The sequence below is a fragment of the Camponotus vicinus genome, unplaced genomic scaffold (genome assembly GCF_025532165.1).
Source record: "Camponotus vicinus isolate PSW18456_S1 unplaced genomic scaffold, iyCamVici1.0 SCAF_1, whole genome shotgun sequence".
NCBI classification, from domain to species: Eukaryota; Metazoa; Arthropoda; class Insecta; order Hymenoptera; family Formicidae; genus Camponotus; species Camponotus vicinus.
In genome coordinates this window covers 10,000,650-10,026,713 of record NW_028141945.1, presented here as the reverse complement: position 1 = coordinate 10,026,713, position 26,064 = coordinate 10,000,650, and the positions used below count along the sequence as shown (strand labels likewise).

The window sequence follows — 26,064 nt, the reverse complement described above, 5'->3', positions numbered from 1 at the left end:
GCATACAATGCACTAGTTTGCTTAGAGAGTATAAACTATAATTAATAAGTTAATTATAATTATATGTAAATAAGAGCTCTCTCTTGTACGCGATAAATCTCCGTCGTGTTTAGATCCCTTGTATTCTAAAGAGCGGATAGCACTATCTTAGTGCGTTTCTTCGAGCTTCCCGATATCGACAAGCTTGTGAGCGAAATACTAAGAAGCGGCGACATCGCCCTTAAACAACTGGGTGGGCGAAAAAAGTCTGACTGATACAAATGACCGGCTCGTTATTAAGATACCTCATTCGGGAGATGCGAATCCATTTATATGCGTTAAGACACACCGCCGTAGCTTTCCCCGGGGGAAAACTTTTAACGAGCGCGGACAGCGCGGCTTTCGCGCGCGCGAAGCGAAGGGACCCGGCCGGCCTCTCTAGAAACTCGACAAAGTTTTAATCTCGGCCCGACTGCAGCCGCGGCGAGGCTTGTAACGCTTTACGGTGAGTACCTGAGAAGTCGACTTGAAAGTCTAATTTTACGTTCGAATTAGCTGTGAGATTTCGAGGGCGGCGCGCGGAGGCACTCCTGGTATATACATATATATATATATATATATATATATATATATATATATATATATACAGGGTGTTTCTTAATAAGTTCGAAAAATTTTAGGAGATGATTCGAAAATTAAGGGGGGTTTTTCATATAAACATATACTCCTACATTCCTCCCTGTGGAGTTACACTTCTCCAAAAATGGGGGTAAAAATTAGGTTTTTATTTTTTTCTCAAATTTTGAACAAGTTAAAGAAATAAAATTAGGTGGATATTTTCTACTAGTAAAAAGGTTATTTATTAATATTTTTTTCAGCCTTTCGTATTGTTATACGGGGATGAAACTAGCAATCCCTATTCAATTTTTTATTAGAACTTTTTAATGGGCCGGAATATGATCATTTAAAAATATGCATTAAAAAGTTTGATTTATTTAGAAATTTTTTTATTTCTTTTATTTTTCTCATAAAATCAGTAGTTTTCAAGAAAAGAAAATAAAATACGTTATCGTGCACAGGACGATGCTAAATAGCATAGGTTTCGAATTACGAGAAGTTAAATTTTAAAATAAAAATAAAATTAGAGCAAATGTTGGGAAAATTGAAACAAAAACAAAATTATAATAAAAACCTAAAAAATAAAAATCTAATTTTTATTCCCACTTTGGAGGAGTATAACTCCACAGAGAGGGATGTAGGAGTATATGTTTATATGAAAAACCCCCCTTAATTTTCGACAAAGAATCATCTCCTAAAATTTTTCGCACTTATTAAGAAACACCCTATATATGTATATCGGCGAATTCTTTTTCCCTGGCCTCTCGGAGTCCTCTTTCCGGTCTTCATCGTTCGGATTTACGAAGGCGGCTAGCTTAGGGCCATTCATAACACACCAGGTGCGCGACTGCTCATAACTTTTAGCCTCCGCCGCCTGTGTAACCTACATTATTGATCTATTCGTGTACAGAGCACTCAATAGAACGTGTAACGCCTTTCTTTCCCCTTTCGCCCGAATAAACGCCGGAGCACAGAGTTGCGCCTCGCGTCGTTTGTGTATCGCGGCGAAGCATTTCTTTCTTTTATATATCTCCGATATCAGATATTGTGTGCGATTGTGAAATGAATAAAACAAAAATCAGTTTAGGTATATGTGCGAGTCGCGTGGAAACGTACGCGATGCGAGTTTCAAAGGTTTCGCGATGCGAAGAGTGTACGAATTATTGTTCTGTCCTGTCATGTATGTTTTCGGAATTGATGAAATGTTTAAGCGCGACGCGTGACGGGCGAGAAATATTTTCATTAACTAACTGAATTTTCGGGATTCTATGTAACTGTATAAACGTAACGCTCGAGAAGCGTTTCAATTTCGTGACGTATGCTGCGGATGACAGGACACTTATATTTTTCAAATTGCCCATTCAAAATACTACTTTTTTTTTTTATTTCGACAAAACGAGAGAAAGATTCCGCGCACAGCGGAAATTTGACACGCGTATGTCGTTATCTTGTTTGTGTAATAATAAATTTTTAGCTAGTAACATTTCATTTACGGTAAATATTTAGAAAATGCGCTCTCCAATTCATCTGCAACGAACAAATATTTTCCTACACATGTTTTTCTTTTTTTGATATTATATAATATAAAATACTCGGAGAATATCGAACGAATTTTTTTTCTCTCTGAAAAGTTATTCATGTATTTATTAAAAATTTTTCATTTAATTCGTAAAATACACCGCGTCGTTTGCGCGAAGTACGTAAATCGCGAGCGGCATGCATAGATATCTAGCTGAGGAATGTGAAACTCTGGTCATGTGGTTTTATGACACATTGTTCTGTCGGTAGTTTGAGTGCATTGAATATAGATCGACTATTAAAAGGCCGCGAGAATTACGTACTTCACGACATAATAATTACAGTCTAGAGAGCCGGTGAAAAATTGCGAAAACAACGGGAGTATGGTAAAGTTCATTAGTTACTTGCACATATGGTATGCATAATATCCCCTACATAACGTAGAAATATACATATATGCGTTGCAAAATTATTACATTCTCTCTTGTTTGTGTACCTTGTTTGTACGCTTGAAGAATACGCGATTGCTGTACGTTCGTTAAGTGTAATCTAGATCGCGGATATGTAATTCCTCCAAATTTTGTACTGACACGATTGAATAATCTCTCGTAACGGAGCTAACTCGGTCTTAATAATTAAAGAGGATTAAAGAGGACTCGTTTGCAAAGAAGTTGCTACGAGTTCTGCCAATATTGAAATATAGATTGAATTCTCTCAATCTCTTAGAAATTACGCTGAGCACGCGCATATATGAGCTTACATATATTAATGTAAGCTAGATGTGTACATAAATATCTACGAGATGAGACACGAAGTAGAAAGGGCCGTTGATTGATTTGCAGCTGGCACGGTCCGTGATTCGTCCTGTCATCACTGTCGCTCTATATCGCTGCCATGTTCTTTTTTTTTCCTCTCTCCCGCTTTCTTTTTCATTTCTCGTTTATCATGACGTTTGTTTTTCCAATGAATTTCCAAGCCCCAGTTGAAATGAAACCCGGGTGAAATGAAGCGAAATTAATTTCACCGACGGCGTCTGAACTCATCAGGAAAATCAGCGTGTCCATCACTCCACTTAAATCGGTGGTGCACGACACGTTGAATTTGATACGGAAAGAGCGAACCTGACTGTCGCAACCGAGTTAAACTCGATGTCTGTATATTAAACCTCCGAATTTGAAACATACGATGTCTGAATTTGAAAATTTTCAGGATCAAATCACGGTTAATACGTCGCCCTTGCGACGGGATAACATGTTTAGGCGAGCCCTGACAGTGATCCTTCTTTCGCATTTTCAAAAAAATCGGGTCCATCGCTCAACTCTGAAAGCAAAAAAACATTTCAATATTCTACCATGTAATTTAGAAAAATATTCATACGTCAGTTGTTGTCATATGATAAATGGTCACATTTATTTTATCTTTGGTCATCATTTACGCTAATGTTCAAAAATCACCCTTACATTTTTATCTAATTAGATTGATGAATTATAAAACATCTAATATATATTTAATAAAAAAATATATATATATTTCTATTAAAGTAACATACATTTCTTGAATAAATAGGCATTGGAATATTTTTGATATGCTTCTCATTCATGATATTCGCATTATTGAAGGATATCATTAGTAATACTCGTGAAACCTCCAATGTCTATTTAAACATTAAGAATAGCTCTTATTAACGTTAATTTTGAAACGTTCGTCTAATTGCGTACGGCCAGGAAAGAGTGCCTCCCCTCTTGACTTACACTAACTCACGCTTTTTGAAGATTAACTCAATTCGTGTGTACCAAATACAGGATGATTATTAACAATTTTCAACGTTCCCGGGACGCGCTGCTTTATTCCTTCGTTTTCAGCGCAACGTAAAACCCAGTTATCAAGTGCACGCGAATAATGTCGGACGAAGTTGCGCCTCGTGGCCGAACAAAGAGATGCAAATTGTGATTTCATATCCAGCGGACAATGGGCTGGCGCTGCATTTGCATTTTTAATTTCCCTCAAGTGTCGGCTTCTTTCTCGTCGGGCTCGGTCAGGGTTGGTTATCAATTTCTCGGACATCTCGAAGGTCGTCATCGACTGGCATTTGTTTTTCGCGTTCTCCTCATAATTTACGATTGTCGACGCGACCACTTTGCGAAATTGAACGCGCGCTTTTCTTGGAGCACACACGCGGATATACGTCGGCGAAGCTTGCAAAGCTCGCTCTTTCACAATCTGTCGAATGTTATTTCTCTAATGAGGGAAAAATCGGATCTACGACGATTGATACGAATACAAATTGTATTCAGCTCTCTGTTTGGCTTCCCGGCTGCTTTAAATTACAATAAAACAATGTAATTGATTTAATTTATCCCTGGATCTTTTTCTGCGGCATGTCTGTATTATTCGAATACGCATGTAAACACAACGCTGGTTGCAGAGTGCTTTTATAAAGATATTACATTTTCAGTGACGCTTCTAGCGAAATCTCCTATTCTACTTCTGTTTTACGTTAAAAACCTTTATTGTTAGTGGTTCAAAAGTCGCCTTTCCGCAATTAATTTCATTCTCCAAAATTAGAAAGCGGTTGTGGTGGTGAATAAAACTTGCGACAGCAAGAGCGCAAAAAGCTACATTATAAAACAACAATTGCGGCTGCGTAAAATTCTGCGAGCAGTTAGCGCGCCGTATCGTATATCATTAGATTACGTAATCTCGCGCTTGGCGTTGTGTAATAATGGATCCTGGCAAATTTTGCTGCGTCTGAGTTAATTGCTCGCAGTAATTCAAGCCATTTGCCATCGTGGCGTAATTTCTGGTTAATGTTTAATACGTAAAAGCTTTTTATTTACGCATGAAAGTTCGGCAGGGCACTCGGATTTTTTCCGGCTGCGATTTATCCGCATCTAGCATTACGATTTAATTCAGCCACATATACATACTTCTCGCCGTTCTTCGGATTCTAAGGATTCCGCCGAACGGTCCAAAGTGTTTTCTTAAGTAAGTATTTAGTTGCGCAACTAAATGCTAAACCGGATTCGCGAGCCTCATTGCGAATTCTGGCGGACTTACTCCTCCATAAACAGAAAGCCGGGGATAGAAGAAAGACTGGGAAAACGGGGCGAGGTATCGACCTTTGTATACTATATCCGACAGATCAGACAAGCGAGTATAGAAATATTCTATTCGAGCGTGAATTTGAAAGCTACGAACAGATCGATAAACATTCTGCAATAATCGTGTTAGCTTCTCGGATCCTTCATGCGCGATACAAAACATATTTTGGACTAATATCGATCGTAATTTTTTTTTTCGTTTGCCTTTCAATTTTCTTTGCAAGTCTCGTTCTCGCGATAGGCGAAATCGTGTACACATACATAAATGCATCAGCAATCGTGACCCGTTAAGCGGCAATAATTCCACGAGAGAGGCTGCACTTTAACGAGCGTGAAACTTTGAAAGGGCAAACTGCGAACACTGCTGACTCAGATCGGCTGCCCGTACAACTGGATCATCAATTTACAAGGACGCGCCAGATATATGCAACTGCTGCAAAAATACATATGATGGAAAGAAAAATATTTCGACGCAAAGCCCTCCTTCTTTTCCTCCTGGCCGGGGTCGCGGATTACACTTTAGCGTGAAAAATGACTATGTTTTTAGCCGGAGATAGAAGCCTGCTTAGAGCATCGGTAAAATCACGACGACCAACCTGCCGCCATGTTTCTCCCTCGAGTGAGGCATTTATGATCCGATAAGAGGGAAGCAGGGTTCACGAAACTGCAGAATTATCCGTCGTGATGTGCCGAGATATCCGAGATACATGACTTGATTCTAGAGATTGATTGCTAGAGTAGGGTGTAGCTCTTTGGCAAATGTTCGCGATTCTAAATGCCTTTAGCCTAATGAGTTTCGCATAGTGTAGCGCATCTATTTAGCGAAATGAGACGCTTGATTTAGAGATCAAACTATCAATTAACATTGATACATCTGACATATTATAATGATTGTGCAATTATCCAACTCATGTTTATATCGCTAATGAGTTTTTTAGCTTTTATTGTAACTTATATAAATATGAAGGAAGAGAAAGACAAAGAAAAATTATTAGGTGTGTAATTTTATAATTAATGTTAAACTAAATAGAGCGTAGAATTGCATCAAATTCTCTAAATTTACTAAAATCAATTGATATTTTTATCATTATATTGCAAGAATAAAAAAATTGCTTATATCCTTTTAAAATATACGAACGACAACTATTTTATCTTAAAAAGATACCTCTTATTCCACGTTACGAGTTTTCCGTCTCTTCTATATCTTGCATTGTTCGAATGAACAGAGTTCAAAAGTTTCATCACGAAATATCACGCTACATTTTCCAATAAATTTTTAATTAAAATAATATATTGGTTCTATTATCCTTTGTAGCGAAGGGAGAGAGAATGAAATTGACGCGGAAATCGGTCGAGGAGCTGGGATCGGGCCAAGGAAAAAGAAGGGCGAGGGTTAGCGAATTGTAGCAGAGAATAGAAAGAAAGGGAATACAGGGTGTCCTATTTGTAAAGCGTTATTTTCTAACGACAAATTCGTCTTTCACTTTAAAGTCGATATTTTTCTTGGTCGAAAAGATCGAGGGAGATTGCCATTTTATTACACTTTTCCAATTTTTCACAATGCATATCTTCGTAACCAAGCGTTCTCTCATTAAAATTCTATTCAAGTAAATTAACGAAAGAATTTCTTATCCGTTTTATTTCTGTAAAGTTTAATTCGCGAGAAGCCTCCATTTTTTAATCACTTATAATTCGAAGATTGTTGATGCACATTTTTGCAGCGGAAGATTCGATTTTGAATTGATTGAAAGAAAAAAGTCGTTGAAAATGACGCGGTTCAAATGAATCATCCTATAGATAGAGAGATAGAGAACACGGAAGGCGGAGAGAAAGCGCGCAAAGGATGATGTAAGTTTCAAACCAGGCGGACAATTCTATTCCCGATTTCGACTAAGATTCACCTCGCCAGCGTCAGCGCGAATTGATGTTTGCCTTCGTTCAAGCGAGAAGCGCTACCCTTCGTTTTTATACCATTAGGGGAAGGTTTCGCGGTTCCGTTATGTACGAAGATGGGGCTGGAAGAGGCAGAGTGTTGACAATATCACAATACCTTTCACCGCCACAAATAATTCCAACGATAATTTCCACGATTACAATATATCGTTGGTCATTGATGATCATATTAATTTCGGATGAGTTTCAAAATTAATTTGTCGTTTTCAGCGAATTTAAGAGATATCTTTAATTTTACCTGAAACAAAATGCAAAAATTGGAATGACCTAAATATAAATGACATTTTGATTTCTGACTCGGTTTTAAATCGATGGTAATTCGGTAATTAATGTCTGTAATGTGACATTTACTATATTCAAATTTACGTTAATATTCAGTGAAGCATCGATTTTTCGCGAGATCCAACTCGAACAACAAACTCGACGTAGTCGCACCGCGACGTCGGGCAAAGTTCCAAGCCAGTTTGACTGGTTAATTTATATTCTCGCGCGGTTTTGGGTTGCAGACTGGGTTATCGGTCGAGAGAATCGGCAGTAGAGTAACTATTGCTTATACTATTGAAATAGGCCAGGAAGCGAGCCCCAACGCACACTCCGCGCCTCCTTGTTCGTCCTATTAGTTATAAGTGGCAGCAACAACTTTACAATGCATTGACATAAGTTATGAGATCCTCACCGTTGTTATTGCCGTATAAATTTAATTAAAATCTGACCTTACGTTTTTGCAAAATCGATGAACAAGAGAGAAAGAATTGCAATTTTCTTGTAATGCGTGTATTGCGAGTCAGAAAGATTCATGTACGCGTTCAATTGTGACATTTGAGATGCCATTGAAGAAATTGCAAAAACAAGATTTTATTACATCCGTTGCAATTTTTTATATTATGAAAAAAATCATGTAATACTACATGTAAATTAATATTTGGAATACTAAAGTTATATAAGTTCATTTTCCAATATTTCAATAAAAAAAGCCTACGTATAGTCAGACCTAAATGCAAAGATTATTGCGATAACCTATTTAGAGTTTATGTTTATAAAAAAATAAAATGGTTTTTATATATATATATACATATATATATATATACAGGGTGGTTTTGAAGAAAAAATATGTAATTTGCAATTAACAATTCCATATTTTTTCTTAAAAACAACTATGTGTTTTCTTTACACCAATTGATTCCTCTCATTATTTTGTACATAAAAGTATTAAGGTAAGATAATCGAAAAATGAATATTTTACAAGATATTTTACGGTTTATGTAAAATTAAGAAATTATTTCAAGCCTCATAACTCAAAAAGTACTTAACGAAAAGGTACTTAATTATAGTGTTTTGGAAAGCTCTCGAGATAAGCTACAAGAATATGTAATGACAAATAGTAAGTTCCATTTAAGAAATTGAAGGTGACCTTCATGTGACCTTCAAATAACCCTTCAAGGTCAAACCAATGATATCATCTTATGGCCCCCTCGAAACCAAACAACTTTTGTCTGAAACATTTTTCTCTCCCGAGCTTGGTTTTCGAGTTATTCTCCATTAAAGGTTAAAATGGTCCACCCTATATATATATATATAACTGTATGAACTAGATTTCTCAAAATTTCTCTTAAATTGATTCCGAGTTTAATCGAAATATATATTTAATGTTAAGATGAGAAAGCTGCGGGTAATGATGGCTTCTCATCAAATATCTCTATCGAGGAAGAAATCTATTCTGGATTAAAGAATCTATGTGCAAATGAACATTCGCGGGTGGCGATAAAATACAGCCTGTGTAGATAGGTAAGTTTCTAAGGAAGTCGTCGCGGTTTACCGTCAATGACAGAGCCAGCCGACTGTATAAATTCGAAAGCAGCCATTTCGGTACAGACGGTGTTCCTCTCCGCTTCGTCACCTCGTCGCTTCCCCGACGCGATTTTAAAGCGCTACTGTCGGCCCACTCGGTTGTGGCGGTAACCTGATATGATTCTGCCGCGGAAAATCATGAATATATTCAAGAGGCACGAAATTTCTGGAGGATTGTCGTTCGCTGCCGTGGCTGCTTGAGGGTGAAACCCGATCGGTCGAATGCGAAGGGTTGGACTCTCCTTGGAAAGGTTTGCGCCCCTTACCGCAGCAAATAATTTATATTGACCATCATCATACAAGATATATGATAGTAATCTTATAATCATCTTGCAAAACGTTTACGGTGACATTTTTATGTAGTCTTTAAGCGTATTTTCTGTATTTTCGTTTATGTAATAGGTATATTTTTTTCAAATGCTCTTTATAATTAATTCAACATTTTCTATATAATACTAGAAGCAACACTCGAGGATCGTTTTAATATATCCACTTGAATATCTCCGCCATTTTATTTTTCTATAAAAATTAATTTTTATACGATAAATAATCTTGTATTTGGTTTTATTTTTTTTTTTTTTACAAAATTTAATAATTGAAAATGTTTTAATAATAAAACGAAATATATTGATTTCTGTCACGATATTTTTGTATTGTAACTCTCATAACAATGCGATGATGATTGTTGCTGGTATTAGATGAAGTCGTATTGTCAACAAGAGCTATTCGCATGCCGACTTCCGTGGCTTCCCGACGCAAGTTCGTTGTTACCGGGCAGCAGGTGCATGGCAACTAGGATAGTGACACTCATGTGAAAATACAATGTCGGCTCGCAAAATCCCCCGGGTGAAAAAATGTTGGAAAACGGTGAAGGGATAGCGAGGTTGTATGGTTCCTTCCAGGAAATTGAATTTACAATTTCGTCCCCTCCTTTAAATGTCCTCTTTTGTCGGATAAAAGCTGCCTGCCCATAATACGCCGACATGTCAACAGCTCGCCCGCTCGCTCGCTCGAGCTTTTCTATGGAAACGCTTAGTCCTACAATGCGGCTCGCCTCTGACATCGACCTTCATAAACGACGTCGAGCTATCCGCCTCCGCCTCAACCCTCTTATATGGCTTCTCGCTACCCCCGCGACGTCCTGTCACTATCCTCCTCTCCTTCCCCCGAAAATTGTGGTGAGATTAATTCTTCCCCCTTTCCCTATCCCTTTGTTCAGTTTTTCGCGGTGTTATTATTCAAAGGAATTTTTCTTTGTTTTTCCTTTCTAGTTTGAAAAATACCGCTGCCGCCGGCAGATGTCGATTATCGCACATTCATGGTCGTCATAACTGACAAACGACGTTATAATTACACGGATGTCGGTTTAGTAACCGTACGCGCTCGATTATAGCAATAATTATTTCTTGACTTGACGTATTTCAGGCATGAGCCCATTTACACGGTTAAGTGATCCTTAAACAAGCGCTGCATTTCGTTCGATGTGCAATACCGTCACTTGACGCGTTGTTAATTCATTAACATCACGAGAACTTCACCGCAAATACGCACAGGTATCAATACGCGTAGGATTTATAGATTTATGGATTTTAATTTGGTGTCAATGGATGCCCTCCCTTTAATTTCAGGAGATTTATGTAATATCACGTGTCGGCTTAAAGTATGCTCTATCGCGAATATTTTTATAATAATATTTCCTGATGGATGGCGTTCAATTTTAATAGAAATTATTAAATATCGATCAGTACCGCGTTGCAATTCGTGACGCGATAAATATTTCCCGGAAACTGAGAGAGAAATGGAGTAAAATGGCTAATAATTTTTCGTTCCAAGAACATTAATTAATTAAATTTTAAAAATTATATTTTAAATAATTAATTAAAAAAATAAAAATCATTTAAGAATTTAATTGAAAATAAATATATTTTATAAAATATTATTACAATGCAAAAATTAAAATAAAATAAAGAAAATGTATATTTATTTGTAAAAATTGAAAATTTAATTTGATTGATACGATAAAATAACATGAGTTAAATTGTACATTAAATAATATAAATAAATATAAATAAAATAATACAAATAATATAAATAAATATGTAAATAAATATAAATAAAATTATAATAGAAGATAAAAGAACAGTATTTAATTATATTACCTAATTTAATTAAGTAGCAACTGATGATTAAAAAGGAATTATAAAAAAATGAAATATATTTCATAAAAAAGCAAATCTCTAGCTTGAAAAGATGTAACTTGAGAAACTATTATGCATTTTTTATTTCTATATATTCAATGAATATTTTTACCGATAATGGCAAATCGATCTTTATGCAGTATAAAGAATATTGATATTTAATTTCGGACTGTGGAAGACATTTCTGTTATGTTGCATTGACTCGTTGAAATCTATTATAATTATCGTATCTAAATCTGAATATTTCTGTACATCTATACGCATTACATGTGTATGATGCTGATATTTAATTCCCGATCATAAATTGCAAATTGCAGAAAAGAAAATTGCTGGTTTATGGGTTATTAGTCCGGCAACGTTGTCTGTCATGTTGTCAAACGCACGACCAAGTACATTTGAAGTAGTACATACATATGATTGATTATTTTGCGAGTAGAGCTGATGAATCGATATATTCTCTCAGCACAGATTAGTATTTTACTGTGATTGGACATTTATTTGTCGTCATTGCACGGAAATATAACAAGAAAAATATAGAAAATATGATCTGATATATCTAGAATTAATTTGCAATTTGGTTTGAATATTTTATCTTAATACAGATCTGCATGTTTATATTTCACACTAATTCCATACACCATGTTTATATTTCACACTAATTCCATAAATTATTATAATGCAGTATTAAAAGAATATAATGTAATATTTGTATATAATATTTTAAAAATCTTACTGTATTTCTGTTTTTAATCTTTTTCGCTTTTTTTTCAACATTATAAATGTAACTGAAATATTAAAAAATAAAATTAATCATTTTTAATTGTTTCTTATTAAAATAAATCTTATTAAAATTATTATTTATGAGACTTAATAATCTCAAAAGTCAATTAATGTATTTTCTTATTAAAAATTCTATTTTTGCATCTTGATAATAATTCTATTAAAATAGAACACAAATTTAATTTATAAAAGTACTAATGAATTCTGGTCTACTTAATTAAGCGAAATAATATATAAGAGAATTTCTTGCTACACGAAGCTATATAAATTTCTCGAAGTCGAGTGAAGAGAATCTACTGCAAACTATGTTTGTTGATGAATTTTTATTGCACGGTTATTCTACGTATATATTCAATCTTGATTTAAATTACAAAAATATAATACATATTGCATTCAAGGGAAAGTGTTGAATCGTTTTAATTCATAAGTTGTTTCGTAAATGTTAAAATCAATTTTTATTGGCACGAACGGGAAAACAATTATTTGTCATGACATTTGAATTTTTAATATTAGGTGGTTTATTTAATTAAATCTTTTCAATTAAATCTTAGATCAAATTTCTCGTAAAATACAGTTTACGTAGATTTTATTTTAAAAGACATTTCATTATTTTCTTTCTGATATATTTAAGATGTAAAATTGTTTGAGATTTTTAATGTTACATAAATACGTAAGTATTGAAGTTTCGTTAAATATACAACATAACATTGTTACGCTTTTAATTTGCCGTTTTTATAGCTAGGGGAACACATTCTTATTTTACTGTACATCAAGTAGGTAGAAACACGAAAAATAGTCACGCAATGATAAGCGGCATGCGGTGTACTTGGGTAAAAATTTCATTCACTTTCTCAGTATATTGTGGTAGTTGGTTATATGTGTATGTGTGTGTGTGTGTATGCTACTTGGTTTAACGATCGCCCAAACAATGAGATTCACTACCGCCATGTATACCGCACTTTTACGAGGAAATCTTACGTATCGTGACTCGGCTTCTTTGTAATTTTGCATCTAACATCATGCGACACAGCATATGTGTAACATTTAAAAGGACTAAAATGCAGATGTCTGCGCTCGTATACATATACTCAACTATACTAACTTATTCAATTTTCCTTGAAATTGATGCAAATTCAACGTCATGAGTATTATTAGTTTGCTTTGGAAGCGATTGCCGTTTAACTGTGTATGCCGTAAAACAATCCCTTTGTAGATCGAGTATTAATGCGCATTATGATACAATCATTTCACGATTCTCGAACAATTTCGACGTGTGCGTTATTATTTATTATTAAAGAAATAATATCGCTCCCTTGTTACTAATAAATTTCATAAATAGTGTTGTAGTTTGCGCGAGCTACTAAATTTGTAATCGCTATTAATTCTATACTCACAAGAGAACGCGTTTATGCCGCCGTTTTAAAATGCGAACAACGTTATTAAAGATTAATAACGCTTAGCAAATATTATACAATGATTTTAGGACGTTACTGCATCTAACATTATCTTTACTTTTCATAATAATGGCCGTGATTAGCGAAACTTTTAATATATCCGTCTTTTGTGTGACTTGACTATATCGTCGGAGAATGCCATTTCCTCGTTAAAGTCTCTATATAGAAAGAAAAGGAGAAAGAAGGGCGATGGTTTTGCATTGAACTTGGCGCGATGCGTGTGATGCAGCCGGGTGAGGAAAAGTTCCTTTCAGAAAATAAATCTTTGGCGCAGTGGAAGTTTAATTTTATCGCTGTCACGGAGGTTTCCGGCCAGGAGAAGGACCGTCGCCTCTCTAAAAGGACCGGACTAAATTAAAAGAAAGGATCTGAATGAGACCACGGGTGCTGAAAGTAATCACTTTATCTGCAGCCGCCACTCCAGCCCGCTGGCTAATCTGAGCCCGCGTTTTGGGAGCTGAATCGCCTGTTTGGCCCGTCCTTCCACGTCCGCGCGAACCTCATTTCCATACTCATCTTCCCAGGTGATTCTCGAAAATCGCGTGCGATCTTCCTCTCGTCTGCCATGTGCCGTAATTGTACGCAGCCGGACGGGTTGTTCCAATACTTGCGAAAATGAGTTTCAAGTTTGATCGCTCTATATCTTGATATTTTCACAATATAAATTTTTACATAATTAATCGGAGTTACTGCGAATTATACAAGCATGAAGGTATCTTTTGCTTTTCCATTTAAAACTTCTATCATTACGATATAGTAATATTTTACTTGCAATTTTTATTATGTTCGGATGTTCGTTAAATAAATATGATGAGGAATAAGCTTGAAACTAGAACTATAATCAGAATACTCCAATGTTAGAGATTCCTGATCCAGGAATCTTGAAATGGGGTCACACATATTGCGATGAGCCTTCTGTATAATTTAGTTTGGAATGCAAAAATACATGAAGAGCAACGAATTGAAAAAAAATTTCCAGTTGGAAACCAAATCTTGCCACTTTCTATAACTGCCAACGCATACAAAAGGCGCGTGACATCATTCCCTTTGCTCGAGATTAGAATTGGGGAGATTGGAAATCCAGAAAAATTTCTACAATATCTACAAGTCAGATTAGTATCACTGGGTTTGTTACATCAGATGGAAGTTTTTAACGAACAGCAATTCTCTGAATTTCGATATCGTGTTATTTGTTTCGCAAGATCAATAATAACTGCATATCGCGTACAAGAGAGGAGAAGAAAGAGGCTCGATGGAAAGAGACAGAGAAAATATCAATTCCCAGGCAGCGCAATCATATTTACATTAAATTGAACGCAATAGAATGCTTTGATGATAATACCGCGAAATCGTCACAGCCGTCGACAATCGATGGCGCAAATTCGTAGATTTATTCGATCTACCCCCTTTCTCTCCCCCACTCCTGAGTTAGACCGCAGACAATTTTCACCACACCAAACTTACGACCCTTATAGGTTCGATTCCGTCCGAACTTTAATTCGCGCGATCCGCGCTGCTTTTGAAAGGAACAGCGTCAGTTATAAATCTAGTTTGGACACATCAGATTATTGGCGCGCGCGTGGCCACCGCTATTTGTGACGTAGTGCGCGAGATGATGCAGCGGTTCCTTGGTGAGGATTTATGAAGCAATACTAAGTTTGGCACTGACCCAACCGACCAACAAGTCTCGCGACACCTCTCAGATAAACAAATGCGCGAACGGTATACTAGTGAGTTTTCTCGATTGCGGCGCGTCGCGAGGAAGAATGATTTCTGAATCTTACGTATACGCGAACCGTGGTGAGATCCATACATCCCGCGAAAAGTATCCAATTTTATCCGGGAAGTCATCGGGATATTTTTCACCCGTGAGTTTTATGGGTCGCGCGTCGCAGATTTCGAGAGATTACTATGTCTCGCCGACTTTTCTTTAACAAAAATGTTGATTAGATGCCTTTATAATTAGAAGATTATTTGACAGGATGTTTTGCATGTCTTGACGAGTCAGATCTCAAAAATATTTAACATGTTTTTATTAAATAAGTTGAATTAAATTTTATTTTCAAGCTAGAGTTAATAATAAATTTTCAGAGATTATAATGAATATCCTCAATCACATATATACTGCGGAAAAATCGACTCCAAACTCGTCAAGGTATAAAACCTTTCTACTGAATTCTACATTTTACGATAAATCCCATGAATGCGCAAGCACGTTTCCTGCAGGCGCGTATCTAGGTAGAATGTATATGGTACAGACTTCTCTCATATACCCTTCTTGGTCGATTAAATTTTCTTTTGTTAAAATTGTAAATAAAAAGTTTTAAGAAATATTCGCGCGATTTTAACAAAATTATTGAAAATTTAAAATTATACGAGAGCATTTGTGCTAGAAATAATTTGTCAATCTCCATTTAAAAAAATGCAATTCTATGTTATCTTGTCGAGTAGAATTGCATATGCATATTTTCTTCATATTGATCTGCTGTTACATATATTTTTATTTTTGCATATAATAGTGACAACTTCATTTATGGAAATATAAATAATTAGTAAAGAAACTGTGCAGATATATCAGCAGTAAAATAAAAATGTCAGTTATTTAAGTTCTATTTGATAAATAATAGTTTTATTTGTTTATTTAAATTCCCCAGGCTAATAAGAGTTGGCAAATAGTTTTATTTATTTAAAGTTTAAAAAAAAATATATTTTTACTTTTTATATATGTATTTTCATTCCATAATAGTTTTATTCACGCTTTAAATTCCCCAGGCTAATAAAAGTCGCGCCGAATAGTTTTATTTGGAAAGTTAAACATATTTTATATATGTATACATATATATAATATGTTTTTTCTTAATTTATGATGTGCATATATGCACGTGTGTTTTTCTATCATTTTTATGCTTTATGATATTTTGATTAAAAAATATTTCCGAAACAAATAAATGCAATTTTATTTCAATAAACATTAATATATTCAATTGTAGGAAACATACAGTTAAAATATTTGTTTTTCGGATAGACGATGATGCAGCCCAGTTTGAAAAATGCCGCATACCACGCTTGATACCCTACATTTGCACAGAGAATGTTTCCTAGAGTGATGTTGAACATACCAGTTTCGAGAAACTGTAACTGACATTGTTCCACTTCGCTTGCCTGTGCTCGGCCATTCGCGAGAATACGCACACGCGCCGTATCACACACGCACACGGTGTCGTGGTTACTCGAAAGTCTCGAGAATATCGGCGGAAAATGTTTCAGAGAGTAGTCCACAGTTTGACGTATGCCAGCGAGCTATTTTTGTTGAATTATTCTTACCAAGTTGGCAATCGATAGAAACATCTTGTGATACGAAATCAGCCAAAATAAATCTGTCAATTCGATCTTCTTACAATTCTTTTCACTATTAGCATTATCATTACTTTAGCAAAACTCAAATTGTGTGAGAAATTTCGTACAATAAATGAAAAAAAGAATAATTATAAAATTGACAATTAAATACCGTTAGACAAGTTCCGTTTTCATTCCGCTTTTTTTCGATAATAATTGAAGCATTTAAATATTAACAAAGTTATCCACACACACAAAAGCGCAATGCATATGTATATCATTTATTATCGTAGGCTCGAACGACGAGCCAGCCATGCTTGCACAAAAAAAAAATAAAATTGGAATTCGGGATGGTCCCCACCGGATGAAATGCTCTTTCTAGTAGAAAACATCAGTGTGCATTCATCCGGCTGTGTCCGATCGAGCGTATGAAAGTCCACAATGCGCCTGCACGTTAATCTTTACAGGTCAAACGCATAACATCTCTGCCTTCGGCCGGAAACCACGCACGATACGTATACGCTCATGCTCTTCAATAACTTCGTGCAAAAATACGAATACGCTGGAAATTCTTTCTCGAAGTTACATGGAAGCTTGCGCGACTATATATCATTGCGAACACGTAAAAGACACTCGCGTTCATATAATATTTGCACACGCGCAGACATATGCGAACAAAATCCACTGACGCGTCCGGAAAAATAGTTATGAGATGTATAATTTAACCTTTTCTTTTTTTGACATGATACGTAGTCTCTTGCAATCTTAAGAAATATCGATAAAGTCATTGTTAATTATTTATTTTTAAAAAATAAAACATATAGATTTTCAATGATTATCTAAAAATAAAATACTATAATTTTTTTTTTCAAATTAATATCTTGCAATATTTCATAAGATGCAAAATAATTCATAAGTAGTAATCATTATACTATGAAAAGTTAAGAGTGATTTATAGAATTGAATATAAAGTTGTGAACATTTTATCGTTTCATTTACTGCTAAAAAATAATTTCACAACTGCATTTCGATTCCAAAAGATAAGAAGATTTAACTCGATGAAAGCAATTTCAATTTATTACCAAGTTATATATGCTTCAATTCCTAATTGGACGAATAATTTGTTTCAAGTATACCTTATAAGTTTTTTGTTAATTGATACCCAGTGAGAAATGATAAGTCGAATAGACGTCTAAGACGTTTAATAGATGTCCAATAGACGTTTATTAGACATCTTAGACGTCTAACAAACGTCTATCCGACTTGTCATTTCTCTTTGGGTATACACTTCTTTTTAAAGAAGTCACTAAATATTAATTCTCTAAATACGTTCATTAACCGTATGCATTGTCAACAATATGCAAATGTTAAGTTCTCATCAAACTGGTCTTGTAGGGAACTTGGGACAGTAGCACATCTCAAGGTATTAGATCGAGCTTACTCGACAGATTCAATTGGGCACACTTGCTGTACATGAGAATACCACTTAACGTCTCCTGCTATCCTTCCATCTTCGTGTATGTATTGACATGCGGTTAATCAAAGTGGTCTAGCACTATTGCTCTATATCCGACAGTATGATTATGTCAGATAATAATCGCTGCAAAGGTTAAATTACTATTAATTGACTCTCCGTATATATAACATCTTTTATATCTTTTTACTTTCAACTTTACAAAAGATCAATATAATTTCATTTTCAATGCAGAGTTTGAAAGAGTAAATATTTCTCACAGTAAATTATAATTTTATGATATGTAATTTTATTATATAAAATTTAATTTATTAATTTAATGTATTTAATAAAACATTATTAAAATTAATAATTATTTAACTTTCAATTAAACTTTCTACACGGAAATTTATTATAAATTCATTATAATAAATTTGTTATTTATATTATATTAGTATAAATAAAATGTGATAAAATTTTGTACTTATATTTACAATAATAATACAACTATTTGGCTGTTAGTTTTGATCAGTATTCCACGGTAATAGATTTACTGTTTAAAATCGAATTTAACTGAGTATATATATTTTAACGGCTACTTCCACAGAGAATATACATACTTTGTATTCTTATTCCATTTGAACATTGAAATAAAATATCCTGTAAGCCAGAGAGACTTTACATCAGCGATCATTGTACGCTCGAGCTGATGCCCTTCGGCTTGCATTTCGGATAAGTTAAATTCCGCGTGCAGACGATATATAAGAGGGTACATAAACTTAAGATACCCACTCGCTACTCTACAGTCGCACTCTTTCATTTATTTTCTAAAATTATGGCCAACTTTATAGTTGTACATAATTCATTTTCAACTGTGTTCACGCTTACACACAAAATATCAAAGCGTGTAAATGATATGGAAAAAAGGGAACTGTTCTCTTTTCAATGCATGCATATATGTCACCTAAGATTTGTAGATTACAAAAGAAAATATAATTTTTATAAGATTTTTATAAGATTTATAATTTTATATAATTTTTATATAATTTTTATATTTATTATTTATATAATTTTTATAAGATTTGCAGAAGAAAGAGCAACTTATCGGAAATTATAAGAAAAATTCATATCTAGCGCTCGGCATCGGAATTAATCGACTCGATCGACATATCCATTTTAATGGACAATAATTATGTGAGAGAAATTTAAGAAGCTTGAATTCTCGTTATGCGTCTGACTTTATCGAGCAAAAACGGTGCGATAAAAGCGAGATGAATGGTTCATGTCGTCTTGCGTCTGGCATTTCTTAAAGCGCAACCAACCGAGTGCATATCTCATCGCCAATAGTATCTAGGCAACGTATGTCGACGGGATTCCCCGTAAACAGGAGCATCGTAATAAAATCTGCGAGAGTCTGGCGAAATTACTTCGGGTTCGTTTCATTCGACAGATTTTTTAGCAGAGATAACGTTTGGCGAAAGTTCCTAGAGCAAGAAAATACGATGTCGTCAAGTATAGTCGCGAAATTTCGTGTTCACGGGGATGTATCTCTCTCTTTTCCCCTTTTCGGTGTATTGTTTCATAAAAGTCAGGCATTCTTACTAATATCAATCTACTCAAATATTATACGGTATAACAAATAAGCTATTTTATCCGCAATTTTCTAGCAATCTATGTTTTTCTCTCGAAAATAAAGCAGTGATAAATGTAATGGGAAAAAATATTTTTCAAAGCGACATTTTTTTTTCTAAATCTTATTCAAGTATGCTCAGATAACATCCGATGAATCTGAATTTAAATGATTCACATTATACATTCAGCGCAGCTATGTAGAAATTGAACAAATCTGGAAAATTTTAATAGACTTATGTTTAAAAAAGAAAAAAGGAGAAAAGAAATTGTTCCCATTACGCTGAAAATACTGTAACATTGTATCTAGCTGTATGGATTTTTTTTTTACCGTATTGTGCTGGGAAAATCTCTGTGCATGTTATTGCATATTAATTGAAGAATTTTGTATACGTTTTTTTTTACGATACAAGTCTGTGTGACCCTCCTCCCCCTCCCCCTTACGCGTATACCGTCGTTTCGCTGGCCGAACCAATCTGAATGCTAGCTGTTCGTGGTATCCTGCCCTTATGATGCCACAGTTATTGCATTATTGGAAACGAGCATTCCGCCGGATACGGCTGGCTCGCACCACGTCATACTAGTGCCGTAGTCTGTTCGCCTCGAACCCAATAATTTCCCTTGTTAATACATAGTTTGCAAAGGGACGTCTCTTTCCCATCGGCAACTTCATTCTGCGTCGGTATTAACTTCGGTAAATGAGGCGTAAGTAATATATCTAGACAAGCCCTTATATATACGTTCGAAAAAATACGGCTACATAGGATACATTGACACGTGATAATTGCATAAATAATTATCCCAATTCTTGTACATATAATATTCATAAATGTTATAATTACAATTGTAACGAGGTAACGGCATACACGTTGAAATTACACAATACATGCATTAAAAGAGAAAAAAGATTGATCTTTTTTATTCGTTAAAACTGTGCATTATTATAACATTCAACAAGAACATTTAATCCCGTTAATAGAACGTTCAAATCTTGATGAATCATCGATAATACTGCCGTTAAAGGTAGCAGACTTAATAGCTTCCTGGTCATTGAATTGTCCATTATGTCCCTGCTAATCCAAGTTCTTGATCCGCTTAAATTATACCACGATTGCATTTACACCACCGCCAATAACCACGAGATGTTAATAGGATTGCGAGAGCCGCACGCACACGATCACACACGCACCGTGAAAACGCACGCGAGACGCCATTAAATGAATAAACGTCACCCATTATCCTTCATTCTTCGCATATATATGTATATATGCATAATTCAACTTGGGCCGACACCAAAATGTAACTGCAGCAGTTTCATCCAATGGGGATTTAACGATAGAGAATTTTAGTGCACGTATACATATGTATGTGTGCCTGTTTATGATGCTGCGTGCGTATGTGGGCGTGTACGTGGAATTGGACGGACAGATACGTTTCCGCGATGGGAAAGAGAGACGCGGCCAGCGAACGCTCACGAGAGAGGGATGATGAGGGACCCCGATGCGGGGGAGTAGCAGAGCCCAGCGCGCGAGTTGTAACTGTACAAGTACGGATTACGAAGTAGATATGTACTAGGCTGTGTGTACCCACGGATAACGAGCTTCCTCTCTTCCTCGGCTGCCTGTTACCGCTAATGAGCTGCCGTTCTGTTTTCTATTCCTACATATATAAAGGCCTAGCCTTCCTCTCCCAGTTTCCCTCCTTTCCTTCCTCTTTCTCCCCCTCTCTTCCTCTCCCTCCCTCTCTCTTTCTCTCTTCCTCTTTCTCTTTTTGTCTTGTATATCACTACTGAGAATTCAGAGGATGACCTCTCCTTTATATCGACGAGGTTGAAAAGCTTGAATCTGAACAGATTGTTCTACATGCGGTTTAAGGTGCACGCGAGCTTCGTTACATGTATTCGTTAACTGTTACAACCGGAAACAGTCGCTGGTGTTTACCGGCTTCGACAACCTTTGAAGTGTGCGATTTAATACCGTTGGCACTATGGCGCACAATAGGTTCGTGTAACTACTTCTTTTAAGTCGTGGACGTTGTACGAGCGATTAAGGAAAATACTCTGATTGTATTAATCTCGGAATAACGATAGAGCTTTTAGAACAAAAGCGGTGAAAACTAAAATGTTCGCGAATTAAATTTTAACTTATGCACATAATACATATATGACATATTATATTTTTAAATTAATTTTAAATAAAGCGAATTTTAACAGCACTTAATTTAACGAATACTTATCGCAATATTTAGTGTTGAACATTAAAAAGATAGCAAATGACAATTAATTGATTGTAATTATTAAAATTTCACTGAAAAAAATTTGTAATAACTTTATAAATTTGCCAACAAAATTACCATCGAGAGAAAGAACAAGGATATTTTAAACGCGATGTATATCTCGCATTGCGTATCATTGATTGTGTGCATGTAAATTTTAAAGCGTTATATAAATTCTGCTGTATATAATTCCGTACAGAGCATTTATGAATTTTATCAAGTATTTATAACCGTAATTTTGATAAATTTGTAGAACACGATTTCCATCCATAATAAATTCAATCTAGATATTTATATTTAAAGTAGGGTTATATGTACAATTATTAAAAAACAATTTGTTGTTAAAAATGTTAAGGCAAATATTTGCATATAATTTAACATACACGGAGCTTTATTATTCAAACAATGCTTATCGGATAAATACTCTCGTCATGTATATTTCACATATTAAAATCTGCATTGAGCTTGGAAATATTTGTTCTAAATGAAATTCTCGTCAGTTTCACCCAATAATTACATGTTTCCACGATAATCTCACTTCGTTCGACTCGATAATTATAAAAAGCGAACTGTATAAAAGATAGATTGTCTAAACAAAATCGTTTTATTAATATGCAAAAAATACATAACCAGTTTTCTTTTTTTTTATGTTCAGTTATATAAAAATTTCTTTTAGTAACATTGCTATTCACTATGACGTGCTATTTTATTTACACACCAGTATATCGACATTCAAATATTAAGAAAAAGGGAAGCGAATCTATGGAATAAAGAATTGCGAAAGGAAGTAGCTAAAGGAGATAACACACACACAATGTTTTAACGCAATTTAAATGCTAAATAAAAAATATTTGTTATTATGCAATTGCTTCACTTTCAAAGACATAGCGCGATCACTCAGGCGTTTGAGCATCTTGCTATAAAACGGTGTTAATGATCCGGTGCAAATGTCCAAAAAATGTTCTGAAAATCGTATCAAAATTGTGGTTGAGTAATATGCAAATTTAATATATCGCTTTTCACATTGCTCGAAAATTTATGAATACTTTGCAATTATAGGCAATACATTTTTCCAATATTGGACTATCTTTCATTGATCATAGCCGCATTTATTCTAGCTACATCAGCTAATTTTAATCTCAATTTCTATCAGAGATCAATGACGAAGAGAAATTCCTTCTATTACCAACTAATTATTATCTGCTTTTTTATATAATTTCTCTTTATTTTAATTTTTATTTTAATATAATTTTTCTTTACTTAATAAAATATTAAGTTATTCATTAACATTGTGGTTGACTAACATTTTTATAATAATATATAATATATTATTTGTTTTAAAATGTGATTTATAATACAATAAAATTAATTAAATGTTTATATTATATATAATTCAATTAATTGATAACTTGGTATTAATTGGTATCTTGACATCTTGATAACTTTACATCAATTAATACAAAATTTTCTGATGCGTTGATATGTACGATATAAATGGGTTATAAATAATTAGAATAAAATTGATATGTGTAATAAGAATAAATTCTTATCATTACAGTACAATTGACAAAATTATTAACGAGTTTTTTATTAAATAAGAGAAATAGATGAAATTTGAAATAAAAGAAGAGTTTTTTATTTTCCTTTAATTTATATTTATGATATACATGCGTATAATATATATTTAAAGAATTTTTATATATAAATTTCTAAACAACAGTTATTAACAAAAATTATTTGGATTAATTCGTTCTAATATATATATTTTAAGATTTTATCACGCTTGGACGCGTGCGACACTTTCGAATTTCACGATCGCAAAGCAATGTGCTGTTTTGCACGACGAATGTACTTCGAGTCAACAAGGTGAAATAGTAGCGATAGTAATATTTAATTTCATCGGCATCGGAAGTACGATTCTCGGTGACAATTCTAAGTCGAAATCGAGATATATTGCGGAAAGACGCGAGAAACTAATTATGGTATGCTGAAAACCGACGCACTATTTAGTATGCGTTCATTGCATCAAATGCATTAAGAGCCATTTGCGACTTGTGGCAATTCAATGTTTTGGATACTTAGCTTCTCTTTCACAATAAATCTTCCGTATACAGAATCTTCCCACTAACATCAAAGTGTACTCGTGAGATAGCTATATTGTAGCTTTTTTGTAATATAATGTAATTTGTACTTTATTTTATAATTGAGAAATTATATTTATATTGCATCCTTTATTCCCTCGGCGAAAAGAGGAGTGAAGAGAAAAGCAAACATCGAGCGCCAAACAGTTTGCCAGCATGCCGAATGTTTTGCTCATACTTCAGAAATTAATTATTAGTCACTCAATTAATTAAGCTTTTTCGTAGTACTTTGCAATCGCGTTTTAAAGAATAACAAACGTTTTAAAGAATAACAACGCATAGAGGTTCTCGCTACTTATCACGTCAAATCTCTCGTTTCGCGTACGTGAGATGTCAAGATTTATTAAAAATTATTTCCTCCTCTCTCTTCTCTCTCTCTCTCTTCTCTCAAAATGGTAAATACATATCTTAATATTTATATACAAAAACCAATCAAATTCTGGAATAATTTATAACATAATTATACACTTTCTTTTATGATAAACATTTATAAATTGAACTCGTGGTACTTCATTTTGTTTCAAGTAAAATAAAATAAAGTTAAGTTATCGATAAATACGAATAAATAAAATGAAAAGATATTCAAATAAAACTAAAGCGTTATGAAACAGATACAATTAATAATTATTGATGCATATTTCATTAAATAATTGAAACATAATATATATAAACATTTTATTTCGATTTTTATCACGTAAATAATAAGTACAACTGTGCAAGTATTGTTACGATATGCAGAAGTTATTGAAAATGTCATGTCACGTAATATCGATATAACGTAATATAAATTGCAGTCGAATTTAATAACTCATTTGGTAAATTCATGATAATTACGTTGACGACGCGTGGAATCAGATTTGGTATTATGCCAAAGATTTTATTATTAAGCGTAACGTTGGATTTACACGAGGAAAGGAAACTATAGTAACAGCTGTCGATTAGCTGTCATTTCTGGATTATTGTTTATGTTTTTTGTTTTGTTTTTTAATAATTAACAAAGCGATTTTTATATATAAATCAATTTAATTATTAATATAAATAAGCGATATATTGAAATAATTAATTTTGTTTGAATGTAAAAAGGTAAATAACACATTTTATTCGCATTTTTGGAATTTTAAATAAAAAGAACAGGAGAGAGAAAAACAACAATTGTGTAAATTTATTTCTCTTTAAAAAGTACTCTCTAAAAGTGAATCAGTGTATTATCACTGTAATCAGTGCTGTACTTATAACTGTTTGTAATCAGTGAGTATTTACTGTTTTTCAGTGATAATACACTGATTCAGTAGTGAAAGTAGTATATATACTACTTTCACTAGACTGAATCAGTGTATTATCACTGAAAAACAGTAAATACTCACTGATTACAAACAGTTATAAGTACAGCACTGATTACAGTGATAATACACTGATTCACTTTTAGAGAGTAATTATTACATAAAATTACTTACCATTAACGATGCGAAAAATCGCAGCATATTAACCTTTGATTTTTTTTTCACATTGAATATAATTGTCTTGTAATAAGCGAGATTTGGTTCTCACAAAGAAAGTCGACAGTTATAAATAAATAATCTGCTCATATTGAAGATCTCTTTGCAGAAGAAGGCTATTTCTTTTCTTTACAGCTTCGCAACTCGTTAAGAATATCTGAAATCTCGTTATAAATATACGTTTGACAGATTCAGTAATGATAATTTCATTCCTTTTGACGAAAGGTAAATTTCTGAATTAAACTCAGATTTCTTGTGTTATTATTTTTGTAGCATTTATTTATTT

General features: G+C 34.0%; 1 protein-coding gene across 2 annotated transcripts in view; it reads left to right on the top strand.

The window, feature by feature from the left end:
* The window catches only part of Kl-3 (dynein heavy chain 8, axonemal kl-3), a 207,218-nt gene that overhangs the window by 55,542 nt on the left and 125,612 nt on the right, over nt 1-26,064 (top strand). The gene's annotated exons all lie outside the window — the stretch shown is intronic.